Genomic DNA, 14,468 nt, shown 5'->3' with positions numbered 1-14,468 from the left:
TCTCTCTCTCGCTTCATTTGAAATGTGCAATTCATAATATGTGGATTCATATTCATAAAGTCAGAAAATGCAGTGCAGTTGTTGAAAATGAGACAAACTGAAACAAAACATAGATACTTTAAAGCGCTAAAGCGTATCTTACATGCCAAAACGTGGCATTTGCCTTCTTCCTCACTCTCCCACAAAGCTCACCCCCTCTTTGAAAAACAGTATAAACAGTTCTACAGTACATACACATTCAGCTTATTTTGGAATGGCGAAGTCTCACATTTTGGTGCAGAATACAATTAGCTTTCCAATATACGAGATTACTTAAACCACAGGTTCCCCAGGATGCAGGCCCCCACAATCATGTTAACATTAAAACTGCTCGTCTAAGTTTTTGTCAAGTGGATTGCCACAGGATAACTAAAATACAGGAATAATAAAATTAACTTCTGTGTAAAAACAAAGTATAGGAATAAATAGTCGTGCTGTTTACCCTGTGACTGAGGATGGGAGATTTGAGCCCTTGGAGGTTGCTGTGAGAACCCTCTTCTAGAATCAGAATAATTTAGTTTGGAAGAGACTTCTGGGGTCGTCCGATCCAACACCCTGCTCAACACAACACCAAGTCAAGTTATGAGGGGTCAGTTTGCCAAAGTGCAGTAACTAAAAAATACTAACTACAGCTGATTTGGAAACACTGATACAAGTAAAAATTGCATATTTTTTTATTTCTCTTCTCATTTTCCTTCCAGCTCCTACTCTTTATTTAAATACGTGGAGGCATAATTGTAGCATGTGACAATTAAGAGTATTTAAGCAAAACCAGAAAAGCTAAGTCATTTTTATTTCTCTTTTTTCCTTTGCATCCTACAGTAGAAACATTGGTTAATTTGCAAACTGTGCATCATATGTAGAGAGAGAGAAATAACACACTGATGGATGTCAAGTCGAAAAAGAGTTTTGTACTGTTTTGAACCTGTTTTCAGTTCCTATGAAAGCTCTGAGCATTCACATGTTGCATAACAGGTTTATTATTCCAGTGGAGCATATACGTGGACATCATGGGTATGGGACCAGAATCATCTCTCTGGAAACTAAGTTCATGTCAGAAAGAAATAACTCTATCAGGGCAAAGACTTTAAGCCAGATGCAACTGTTAATGGGGAACTCATGCTGGTAACAGGGAAGAGGTGACAGGAATATGGAGACTTTTATAACAAGTATGGGATACTGCACTTTGTTTCGACCCGTATTCTGTATTTCTCTTCACATATTCTTTTTTGCAAGCAGTATTTCCTTCCCTGCTGCGTCTTTGTTTCCTAAGAGTTCATTGGCCCACAGAGCTCATTCGTACCCTACAGGCACATTTGCTACGTGCAACAGTCTTCGCCTCTGAATGTGTGACATGACAAACCATGAATGCTCATAAGGCAACTGCAGGTAACATTTAAGAGAACATAAGTGATCCTGATCAACATATCTCATTACATGGACCTGGAAATGCAGAATTATCTAAAATTTCACTACTCTGGTGCAAGTAAGAATTAGTAAAGAGTTAGTAAAACTGCAAGTAATGAAATCTGCATCTGTTTTTTTACAATGCCAAATTTAAGAGCTTGATAAAAGACATTTTTAACATCAGCAGGAAAGAGATGAAGACAAGTGTTTGAAGACATAAACATCAGGGATATGCTTTGCTTTGTATGAATGTAAGATAAGGGCAGTCCATACTTGTGTCTAATCTTAAATCAGCATTCAACACCAGGGCCCCTGCCCCATTCAGTAGCGGCCCACGTTCTCCCTAGTCTACTTTTTGTTACTGATGTATTTAAAGAAGCCCTTCTTTCTGTCCTTGACATCCCTTGACAGATTAAACTCCAAATGCGCCTTGACCTTCCTAGTTGCATCCCTGCATACTCGGATGATGTTCCTATATTGCTCCCAAGTGGCCTGTCCCTGCTTCCATCTTCTGTGCACTTCCTTTTTCTGTTTGAGTTTAGCCAGGAGCTCCTTGTTCATCCATGCAGCCCCCTGAAACTTCATGATTAGGTCACTTAAAAATCACTCTGTATGGTATGGCTTCTCTAGTGCCTAGAGATGAACTCCATTTTTTCTGCAGGTCAAGGAGGGAGGAGGGGAAAAAAAGACTGTTTCCCTGGCCTGTGCTCAGCCAACCATTTGTATGGAGCTCGCAGAAATTTGAGACCTCTGGTATTCGGCTGAATGTGGCCCAAAAGGCTCACCAGAGTCAATTTTCGGGATAAGAACAGAGTGATCACAAAAGCATCATTAACAATCCTTCCAATTTACTCCACTTAAAATATCCTTAGGAAACCAGAGAAGGAACAGTGTTTGTTTCATTTTCTGCCCTTTAGTTTGGTTCATTTCTTATTATCTTTTAGAAGCAATTAATTCTAAGGGTGGACTTTAATGTAGGAAGAGTGTCAGTTTGGCAATCCCGGATAGGGAAGATATAGGGATTTGTGAAGCAGCAGAAGCAGAAAAACTCATTGAGTGTGGCGGCTGGTATCACTGGCAGAACACGGGCATCATTATTTGAGCAGACATTTCAGCCAAGCAAAGCTGTACCGACACAGATAAGAAGTTTGTTTGATTTGGCTTGAAAATCGGAATCAGTATCAAAATTTAAAACGTAGTTTTGGCACGATCTCAACGGCAAACAGACTGGAGTGGACAGGTGACTAACACACAGCAATAGCAAAAGAGGCTGCAGCCCTTTGCACGTGCACTTACCCGATGTAATGCCAACGGCAGCGCACGACTGCTTGTGCAGACCAGCTGGAAACCCGCTGTGCGCAGCGCTGGGCAGCTGGCAGAGCAGCCTGCGCTCGCAGACCTCCACCCGGTCCTGTCGAAGGCGAATGGCGCAGCCACGGCAGCTCTTGTGCGTACAGAGTCGCTTTTAATTCAATTACAGTTTTCCATTACTGGGGAAATAAATGTGGGAGGAAACAAAGGACAGACACAGAGAGGCAAAACAAGGGTAGGAAATAGAAGATATATGCTTTCTGCATCCCACTTGGCTCCATAGGGCTTTAGAAGGACTGTCATATATCATGACATTTATTATTTCTGTCATGTACTACGATGAGAAGTCCATTACAATATCGATCATTTTACTCTGCTTGAGTCTACACTGCGTAACACTCAGCATAGCTGAAAAGTGATTTAGAAACAGCTGTACAGGGAGGACTGAAGCAGAAATCGGAGTCAACACAGTTTCCCTTAATAAAATTCTCTTTTACTAACCTTTTACAAAGCTTAGGAAATGGCCTTTTAAACAGTGTTAAAGCCACAGGACAGTTGCACAGTCAAGCAGTCAGAGGTTACAGGCAGAGTTAAGATTTCTTATGCAACCTTAATTGACACACTGACATAATGATACAACCTTCAGCTATATTGCCACATGGCTGCCACATAATCCCTTTGCAGGATGCCTCCTCCTTTCACCAGTCAATGATTTCTTCACCCCAGAGAACTCAGGGCCAAATTTCTAGCACTTACCCTTCCTTGAAATCAAAAAGCGCTATGCACTTTCAAACCTGAAAATCCAAATCTTTCAACTTAACCTGAAACAACTACGGGGTAGTTATAATAATCAGGTTGGGGCAAAAAGGGGTTGCCAAAGGCAAGCTCAAGTTAGTTATCATTAGTATAACAGTATTTTGCATTTGCTTTAAATGACTCTTACTACTGCCAACACCTCAGCATCCTCTTCATTTAATTTTGGAACATTACAAGTTCTTTTATAGACACTGCAACTTGTTTTAAAGAACACTAAAACCAAAATTTTGCATAAAATATAGGTTCTGTAAAAACAAGCTAAAATTAAGGCTGATGAAGCATTTTGTTATGGCTTTGAAAAAGTAAAATGGAAACACTGCTTTATTTTTAAAAATTCAGATTGTCCTTACCTTCAGTAACAGGTAAATCAGTTTATTTCATGACTAACATCTTGTTTCTTTCATGAGTAGTGCAACAACCCCCTTTGGATGACAGCAAGCGAGCAGAAGCAAATTCTCCCTATAAAATGCTTGTTGTCGCAGTCGGCTATTGAGCAGCTCACCTTGCCCTGTACCCGGCGTGGAAGGAAACGCGGTACCTGGCAGCAGGACCAGAGCGTTGCCCGCTGGAAGCAGTATCGGCCAGAGCAGCGTCCTCTAAGCGGTTGGAGCCTGTCAGGGCATCAGCCCAAACGGTGCCTTAAACACTGACACGTACTACAGGCAGGAGCTGCCTTGCCCCGCGGGGTTGCTCTGGGAAGACTTGTGTCTCAGGGTTATAATTTCCCTCTACTTCCAGGTGGTTTTGAAGCCAGTTTGGGGCAGATAAATGGGAAGGAAGACCACCCTTATCTGTTTGTCTTCTTACCTGCAGTCTTCTTTTCACCTCTGATCCTGCCATGAGTGGCCACTGGAAGTTCTCTTCATCCTCCTTGTTTAATATACTGTCCGTTCTTTAATATACTGTTCATATAATGTCTATTTACTACACTGCTCCATCCCCTACCTTGCCTGTAACACATCAGATATGCAGAGCTGTGTGACGGTCTGCACCAGAAGATCCTTCAGCATTGGAGAAAGTTGCGTACTGGGAGGAAAGCCAAGGGAGGCCAATGACTATATCCACATGCCAATGACAGAGCATGCTGGTACTGCTCCATCTCTTCTATAGTCATGTATATAGCTTTTAAGGAATCCTTCTCATGTTAAGACCCTATTTCAGAGTTTCATCCCTAAAAGAGAGGAATGACAGACACCCAGGATGTCCAAAAGGAAGTGATGGGAAACAAAATTAGACATATAATTTACACCAGGTATTAGCATCACAACAGTAAAACATGAGATAGCCTGAAGTTTGTCAGCTGTTTTTTTTTCCTTAAATATTCTAAAGGCCATGAGAACAGACAAAGAATTTAAGCATTTTGTATGAAAGATCAAGCCTTGAGTATGGGATAATTAGCTCTAATTTAAAACTAATAAAACAAAGGGTACCTGAGTTAAGGTCCCTTTAAAAAAATGACATCAAAATTGTACAGCTACTTTTTCTGCACATAGCTGAAGTTCAGATATGGCTCTATTCATCCCCAGATGGACCATACTGCCCTAGATCTCAGGTAGTTGTCTGCAATAATAACCAGTGAAAGCTGGATTTTTGTGGTGACTTGGACCACATCAACAAGGCTTGGGCCAACGTATGTACTAGGATCTGGGCTCTGCATGTCACAGGAGTTAGATGTTAAGAGTAATTGGCTTAGCATGGAGAAATTGGGGGGAGGGAGGGACAAAAGAAGACAGGGTGCAGGAAAGATGCTTCTTCCATTGAGTTGTATGACCTGAAGTAGGGATGAAGGGCACGAGCTGTCTTGAAAAACAGGGAGAATATGTGTCCCACATAAAAATCACAGGAAACAGTATCCTGAACATTTTCACCAGGTCTTTCTAGTATTCAGGTCAGTCCTTACCAAATGAGGATCTCTGCTTCTTAAGCTGGATGTAATCAGCAGATATCGTGATTTCTAGCAGCTTCTGTGGTATGCGCACATTCATGCCATTTGCAGCAATGTTTTAGATCAAGCATCTTCTCAGCGCTCTCAGTCACTGTTTCCTCTCCAGGAACCCTGAATCCAGGGAATGTCTTATGCATGTGTTACTCTCTGCCTGCACTGTTTTCTTGAATTTTTAACCTGGAAAAAAATGGCCCTCTCTGTCCAACAGGTGTTATTTAAAAATTTTAAATGTGGTGAAAGGCTGGATTGGATGGGGCTGAGATGCCTCAGGAAACAACACTGCAATGAAGAGTTCAGCTGGCCACGTGCACGTGAAGCTGGCAAGGCAGCCTTACACATCACCATTTCAGCTCTCCTGCCCTAGTGATGCCAGACATCCCTGTCCCATGGGCTTTTCTGAAACGCTTCCCATGGAAATATCATTTGCTGCTGTGCCTTGCTTTTAAGTCTGCTGCCAGCCTACAGCAGAAACAGCGCCCTGCTTGTTAAACTTGTTAAACGCTTGTTAAACCCACTGAACTTGGTCAGAAATGGTGCTCTGCAGCAGGGCAAACGTGCCTGAGCGGTGCTGACCACCTACAGGCAATCCTGGTCTCAGGCAGCAAGGGAGGCCGTGGAGATGGAAGAGAAAACGCAACCCTCCACATTAAACTAGCCTGTTCTGATGGTTACTCGTCACATCTACTTATTAGCAGCCCAGGTTTTAAAATATTCTTCCCACATGCCCTGTGGCTCCCACCAGGTCTGGGAAGGGCAGAGCTAAGGCCATGGGGTGGGGCCACACAGCACACACTTGCCAAATTCCTGATTTTCCACTGTTTGTTGTACCCCTTTTGTCTCTACATCCTCCCTTGCAGAGCCTGACGTTTAGGTTCATATGATGTTCTGGAAGCTTGTGAGACACTGTCCATCAGCTATAACTTTGGACCGATGTTCTGGGTGCAAGCTCCAGGAGAGAGATTTCCTGGTCTCAGAGCTCTCTGTTCTCATTTCAAGATCAACAGCACCATCTAGTGACCCACAAATCAGCTTCCTCAATACCTGTCTGCCTTGTCTCACACATTTCACACGATCTTCCAGGTCTCCCAAATCAGGTTTGTGAGTCCGTTGCTATTTACACTTTAAATGCTAGAGGGTCACTTACCAGAAGGTTTTGAGTGGTGAAGGTTGAAGGCACTCAGTCCCAGCCCCAGACCTCTGAGCTGCCTGGATGGGATGATTAAAATTAACTTTCAGGCCAAGAAATGTCCCTGAGCTGTGTGCCAGACTCTATTTGGCTCAGTCAGTGAGAGTCTTTTCAGCCTTGCTGGGCACCTATCACAGCTTCCACGTTCAAAATAGATCTGTTCAGGGAAAGAAAATAATCCTCCCTTCCCCTTTCCCTGGGTTCTCTACTGTGTTTCACCTTGCTCACATGTAGTTTAAGCCATGTGAAGCAAGACACCAGAAACTTTTGTCCCCAGGTTTTCGTTGGCATATGTAACTGATGACACAGATGTCAAGAGAGTCAAAACCATGGCCAACATCATTTTCCAGTCTCTCAACTTAGAACAATAAGCAGACAGGCAGTTCCCCATTTCCAGCATGCAATGAGCCCTCTCCCTCCCCCCCTTCCTCCCCCACCCCCCAAAAAAGACCCCACAAAATCTCCAGCCCTGCAGAATCCACAAATAAACCTGGAGCAGCCCATGTGTCCTTACTATCCCCAGCTCCCGCACAGCTGCATTTCACCCTCTCTGCAGCAGTCTCCAGGACCCCTGTGCTGGGTATAAAGACAGAATGACATCTTGTGGATGGCAGTATCATTTCTGGCTGCTTTTTTGTTGGCCTGGAAGTAGGACAATGCACAAATTTCAACCCCACTTGGTTTCACTACCACTTTTTCTCAATTCCTTGACTCTTCACCAGTGCACCTAACAGCCAAAGGATGCTATAGGAAAGTAAAGAAAAGCACCCAAATTCTCTGGCTACTGACAGCAGGGAATACTTATGCCCCAAGCAGCTCCTCTAATGTCCAGGTCACAGCCATGTAAGCCATACTATATGAGATATGTGGTGAGCTCTTGTATTTCTGTTTGCTCGCTAGGTTACAATGGGTCCATATTCCCAATTTGTGATAGTAGAAAATATCATTATGACGCTGTATGACCACAGGGTACACCCTTGTCTTGACTACTGTAGGTGGCAATAATCCGGTCATGTGAAAAAGGACATAATAAAAGCCTAGACAATCACAAGAAGCACGGAGAATGAGAAACAATTGTTTGCTGCTCTTCTAATGCAAGCAATAGAGGGCACAAAATAGAACTTGTAGGTGACATTCAAAAAACTAAAGGAGGCAGATCTTCACTCAACACATTGCTAAACTGCAGAAGTCCCTCCCACAGGATGTTGTGGACGCCAGAATTTTACATGCATTGGACACACTCATGGGAAGAGAAAAATCGGTCAAGGAATGGTAAATGAAAGACACTGTTCTCTGGCTCAGGAAGTCCTTCAACTGCCTTGGAAGATATTCTGGGGAAAGACCACTGCAAGCTTGATCTGCTCTCATTCATTCCTTTCAGTTACTGTTGGCAACCAGCACTGGGCTAGCTGAATATTTCATCTGATCCAAGTGACCGAGATGCAAGGGACTCTCTAGCCTGGAATTCCAGATATTCCAAGGAAACCTGGACCTCAGCAGCCCTTCAGTCCAGGTTGTCCTCCAGTCCAGTATTCAGTACAGTGCTGTTTACAGGAACTGGGTCCGGAATCAGGTTCAGTTTCAAGGGCGATCAGATGCTAAAGTCTTTTAGTGTGGTTTCAGGTCTAGCAATAAAGGTGTAGGGTATTCTGACCGGCCATCTCTGTTCAGGCTCAGCTATCTCCAACTCTCCCACATATGGAAGACTGTTCAGTTTTGTTTTCTTTCTTTTATGGCAGGGACTCCTACATGCTTGTACAATCACTTAAATGGGAAACCTACTTTAGAGGAAGTCTTTAGGTTTTACTGCTAGAGGTAATTTGCAGCAGATAGTAGGTCAAGATGGAAAGATGACAAAATATTCACACAATCATCTTAATGCTCATCTTACAGCTCCATCTTATAGTGGAGAAAACTAATCCTCAGAGCAATTACATACAATGGTAGAGTTACTCCACAAGTCCTTTGACTCCTAAATGAGGAAAGAAAACCATGTGGACCTCTTGTGCGGTTCTCGGTATTTCCCACACCTGATGGAAACTCTGGTCAGCAGTAGTACATTCTCATGCAGTGCAGCCTTTTAAATGCAGGTGATAGGTTTGCCAGTGGTTGGGGCCCCATAGGATGTTAGCTCTCAAAAGAACTTAGAACTTCCTTTACAATAAATAAGATTCCCAGGTTCCTCAGGAAGAGAGAGATGATTTTTCAATACCTCTTCCATTTTTCCTGGAATCTGGAAGCCTGAACACAGATAGCAACCTCAAAACAAGAGCTTTCACCTGTCTGGCACTGCACTTTTCGGGCTTTGCTCTTTATTTTTAAATCTCTAACAAGTTGCTGCTGAGCTCTTTGCCTCTCCTGCCAACGTTTGCTTTGTTTCCTTGAATAAAAACATTAACTGTTCTTACACAGCCAGATGTACTGCAAACATATGAGCAGCTTCCTGATGCTGCCAGGTCTGCAACCAGGTTAGTCCCACCAATTTCATTTATACTTTTTGCTGTTGTGATTTTTAACATTTAATTACAAAGCAACCCTCTTTAGTCACTTAACTTATCATCTGCCAGTTCTGTCACCTCAGCAAGAGCCATGAACTCCACCAGGTTCTTCGCCAGCAGGGCTGCGAGGCGGAAAGGTCTGTCCTAGGAATGCCATTAATAGCGAGCTGTTGACAGATCAATTAGCCCTTGGCACTCCTAATGCGAGCACCGTCTGCATGCTGCCACTGCACCGTGCTCCCTTGGAGGATGGTTTGTCACTCCTGTACGTCCTGTCTAGCAAATAAGCTTGGCAGGTGACAGGGCCACCTCCCACATGCCCGGGCACAGGTCAGGGAAGAGGCGCGCTGCTGTGCTCTAGCTGAGCACAACACCAGGCAGAAGGAATACCGCTTTGAGAAGGAGCTCCACGAGGTCCACCATGGCGTCCTTCCATGATGAAGGCACCCACCAACAGGTCGCACCAGCCCAATCTAAAGGGAAGCCACAGCATGCCATAGCAAACCCATGAGGTATCCCCAGTCCACAGGGAGCGCTGGGGCAGCCGAGCAAGTCTCAGACACCCACTCATTGGACTTAACATACTTTATTGCCACCCATGGCCAGGCATCAGAGGCCACTGCAGAGCTGCCGTACCTCTGTTGGTCCCCCAGGCACAGCTGCTGAACACTTTTCCCTATAGTCATAGTTCACTGAAGGCTGCATAGCTTGTGGCTGACGGAGGCTCCACTGTTTGACCCTGGAGTTTGTTTTATGAGATATAGAGTTATATATTTGTAGGCCTATGTTTCCAAAACTAATGCATTTTTGTAAAGAAAAACAAAAAGAAAAAAGTTACTTCATGTAATGAAACAGGGGACCAGGTTCTCAGGTGATATAAATGTCATTAGTCAGGGGCAGAGAGAATCTCACCCTCCGGGTATGAGGAATCCACTGAAGCCAGTGGAGATATAGCAGGGATTAGTTTGGCTCACTTATTTCTTGTTAGTACATTGGAAATCCTGGATCAATTTTGCAGCCACATTCATGTAGCGAGACTTACTGACCTCAGTGGAACAACACTGAGGTGAGCAACACTGCTCAGTCAAGTCGCTTCACTCCAACACCAGTAAGGACATAAACCCCAATATATATTTTTTCAGTCAGTGGCAACATGGAACTATTTTAGTTACAGTTTTGGGCACAGATTTTGCCAAAAAACAGGCAGAATCGTTAGTTAACTAATGTGAAGTCTAGGAGCTCTCACAGTACTCAAGGTAAGCTCATGTCAGCGTGTTTGCAGGATCAGGACTCGCATTTGAATGTGATGCCACCTTGTCGAAAACAGCAAGCAACAGGGACAAATAAATGTAAGCTGTTAAAATCAGGTATATTTGTCAGAGCTAAGAGGAACTATGAGCAAATCCGATGCATCAGAGAAATATGTACACCAGGGGGCACTGTGAAATTACATATGTCAAAGTGAAAATTTATTAAATTATCGGGGCTGGGAAAAGAAGACCTAGATAGCAGGAGGATCTGGGGATTTTAACCCACAGGCAAATAATTTTAACCTTAATGCTACGATGTTAGGGTGACACTAAGATATTAAGACCTGTAAATAAGAGATAGTATTTGAGAAACTGGATATTTTGTTAAAACATTTTTTTGAAATCTCAAAATCATCATCAAACTTGCAGAGTCTAACACTTTGGCTTGATTTATCGTTCACTGAAGAAGGTGTAACTTAACAGCAACTTTGCTGGAATCAAACCCATTTATTCAACATTAAGTCAGGCCTTCTGTGTTTCTTAAACTGCTGCGGACTCTGCCTGTACCTTCCTGCAAAAACCTGACTTCACAGTGCCATCATCTTTCCTGAACAGATGGGGAATACAGTCACCTGAACTGGGCAGGAAACGTCAGAAAATTCCTTTGGGTGAGAGGCTCTGTGGTCTCCAAGCAGCCCTGAAGAAATGAATGCCCACGATTGCAGGAACTGCCACGACTGACCCTTTGCTGGCAGTCTTGCCACTGGAAAGCAAAGGCAAATATGCATAGGACTAGATTAGCTCTCTAAGGCCAGCGCTTCCAGCCCTTAGAGACCTCCCCCAGGGCACGCTCGCATGGCCGCTCTCGGCTCTGTGGACAGATTTCTCCTCTATCGTTACGAGTACAATGTCTTTCACCAGCACTAGCGTTTAAGATGTTCTGCTTGCACTCTAACAAGCTAACCAAGTAACACCAAAAAAAGGAGATGCCGAATAAAAATTGAAAACTAATTCAAAAAGGGGGAAATCTAAAAGAAGGTGAGAGACTGAGCGGTGGGTTCAGCGGAGCCCTGGACCAGATCTAATCACGCGCGTGCATCCTGGAGGTGCAAGGACCTCTTTAAGTCAGTCCAAGGATCCCAGCTCAATAACAGAGAGACGGATAATAGCATTTGAACACTATCTCCTCCAATTCAATTGTATTGATTTATTACCTGTCCAATGAAGCCATCGAGTGTACAAAATGGTTAATCTTATATTTTTCCTGCTGTCCTCTGAGAGGAGCAAAGTTGTAAACACTGATCTACGCAAGCGTGGAGGGGGGAAGCGCTTGCCTCTTCTCAAGGCAGATGCTCCGGCCTGTTTGCGCCAAGCTAATCCCCTTTTAACCCCGGCAGAGGCCCTTCCCATGCAGGGCTCCCACTGACCGGATGCTCAGCCTCAACATTTTGGGCTGGATTACAATGCTGCTGGCGTCACCACACCGACACAACCTTGAGGACCTAAAGCGCTGGCCGGGCTGCACGCCGTATTTTCACGCAGGTGTCAGCATCACCGGCAGCTTAGCTTAAGACGTGGCCGTCGCTTGTGGCCTTGCGTGCCCTGGGAGATGCACCCAGCACCATGACATGCTCTGCCCTCCCACTGTGGACACCCAGCAGCAAGGCTGGAATTGGCCAAGCCCGTTGACCAAAGCCTGTTGGCCCAAGCGGCTTGCCCTAAGGCAAAGCCTGAGACATCTAAGTGAGGCAAACAATATTTCATCCTATACAAGGAGATTTAAAACTCACGGGAAATGTTATTTGGAATGCATGGCTGCAAATTGGAGAGCTGCAACATCCAAAGAGGACGAGCGGGGCCCTGGATCCTGCGCTGGCCAGCTAGGAGAGAAGGCAACCAATTTATTTTAAAAAAGTATTTTCTTTCAAAACATACATTTGCAATTAAAGGCTAATTGTGCTGTATATTTTATTAATGATGTGGGATAGTGAGGCATTTTAAAGCTCTCTTTTGTTTTGATGATTTTTTGGAGGAGGGGAAGGAATTGAAATGGAAAGCTTAACACTTATAATTTCAAAAATTTGGCTTATATTTTAGGTTCTGGTAACATGCAATTACAGGCACTTAGAAAGAATTCCCTTTTTTATGCTATGCCCTAGAGCATAAAATTAAGAGGCCAATTCAGGCTTTGTACTGCTTTCAGAGGCAGTTTGCTTCAGCATAGATCAACATGGAGACTGACTGTCGCCTTTCTATTGAATTAGGTCTATATTTTTGACAAGTATGGCAGCAGTATCATCACTTTAATCACCAACAATCCATTGTGTCTCTTTATGCTAATAAATAAAACATTCTGTGTTAAATATTTCCCAGTAAGCACTTGAAGACCTGCAATCACCTCCCCTTCTATACGTCCCCAAGTAAAATAATCTAATGGTAATAAAATCAAATGATGTCTAGGAGTTTTATAGGCAACTAATAGCAGTTATTGCAAAGTGCACATCAGATACCAATTGAAGGTTACATTTCTCTTAATGTAATATGGTATGCATATTTCACTAACTGTCTCAGTATATCAAACAAACTTAACAATATGGTGATATAGGTCAAAAACTTCGTAAGTTCTTTTAGGAAAGGCTTTTAAGCAAGAAGAGTTTTACTGGAGCTGTTTGTTAAGAGCGGGAGTTGCTGGAACCTGGATGCGAAACATATTGGAAAATCATCAGAGGTCACATCCCAAAGGCAAAAGCAACCTGCCGCCCCCTCCCCGCGCACCGCCTCCCACGCGCCCGCACTTTGCTCGAGGGACCGGTCGTGGCACGGCCTCACAAATACTCACGGGAAGGGGCCCGGAGGGGCCTCAGCCCATCCCTGCGGCCTCTGGGCCTGAGGAACGCATGGATCTAAGGTGGACTCGCCCTCCCTCAAAACATAATTGTAAAGCAGACACTTAGATCTTGGGAGAAACGCAACCAAAGCGACACCAGGAAAATGACCACAACCGAGCCTCTCCGTGGGCATCCCGCCAGGCATTTTTGGGGGGGTGACTCTCCCCGCAGCTCATCCGGCAGAGAGCACACGGATCCCCATTGACGGGGAGGACGGCTGCAGCCCGGAGGGGTAGATGGAGCCTGCTGCAGCGTCCTGCAGCTGGTAAGGACACAGCGCGGCCACAGCCCTCCTCCGGGCTGCCTTCTCCAGCGCTCGCAGCCTCGACTGCCTGCAGCACCCCGTTGCCTTCACCTGCTCCAGCCACCCAGGTCACCCCCTTCTGGGGGCTCCAAGCAAGCCGTGTCCCCACACCGTGGGTCCCACCGCTTTGGAAAGCAGGACCCGTTTAGTGCTGTCCCACTGCCACCCTTCCCCGACACTGCTGGCCCAGGGCGAGCACCAAAGCTCGCAGCTCCTGCACCCTCCAAGTCCTTCTCCATCTTACTGTGCAGTCCCAAACCTCTTCCGTTTTTTCTGGCTGCGTAGATGGCAGCAGCCAGTGCCGTTGCTGCTGGCGAGGGCTCCAGCCTGGTTTGACGTACACCCTCTGGAAGGGCTCGCGTGCTGGCATGGGGACACGCTCCATGCGTGGGAACCCCAGCATGGCTGTCTGCTCTGAAACGCAGCTTGTCCGCTAGCTCCGCTCCGTGATTTCCCTGGCTTCCATCCCAAACTTTACGCTGAAGTCCGGGAGCCTTGGAGTCACCCTAAATAAATCCTCACTAAACTTTCGATCAGCTTGTCAAGAGATTTTTTCCCATCCCCATTACTAATATACCTAATATATTCTGGGGGCCCCACCTCAGTCAACATGAATTGTAAACTATTTCTCTAATCCCCTCAACAATACCCTTCCCCAAACCTTTTTTCTATCTTAATTAGATATTCTATCCCTTTGGTTTAAAATAGTATTTAATTTCACTTAATGATTTCAACGAAAAGTATTAGGATTCCCCAAACAGACATGTTCCCTCTGAATTCTCTCATTCTTTTTTCAAGGGCTTCAGTTTCATCTTTTTGTTGCT

Source organism: Apteryx mantelli, chromosome 14, assembly GCF_036417845.1.
Source record: "Apteryx mantelli isolate bAptMan1 chromosome 14, bAptMan1.hap1, whole genome shotgun sequence".
Classification (NCBI taxonomy): Eukaryota; Metazoa; Chordata; class Aves; order Apterygiformes; family Apterygidae; genus Apteryx; species Apteryx mantelli.
Note: the sequence above shows the minus strand (reverse complement) of the source record.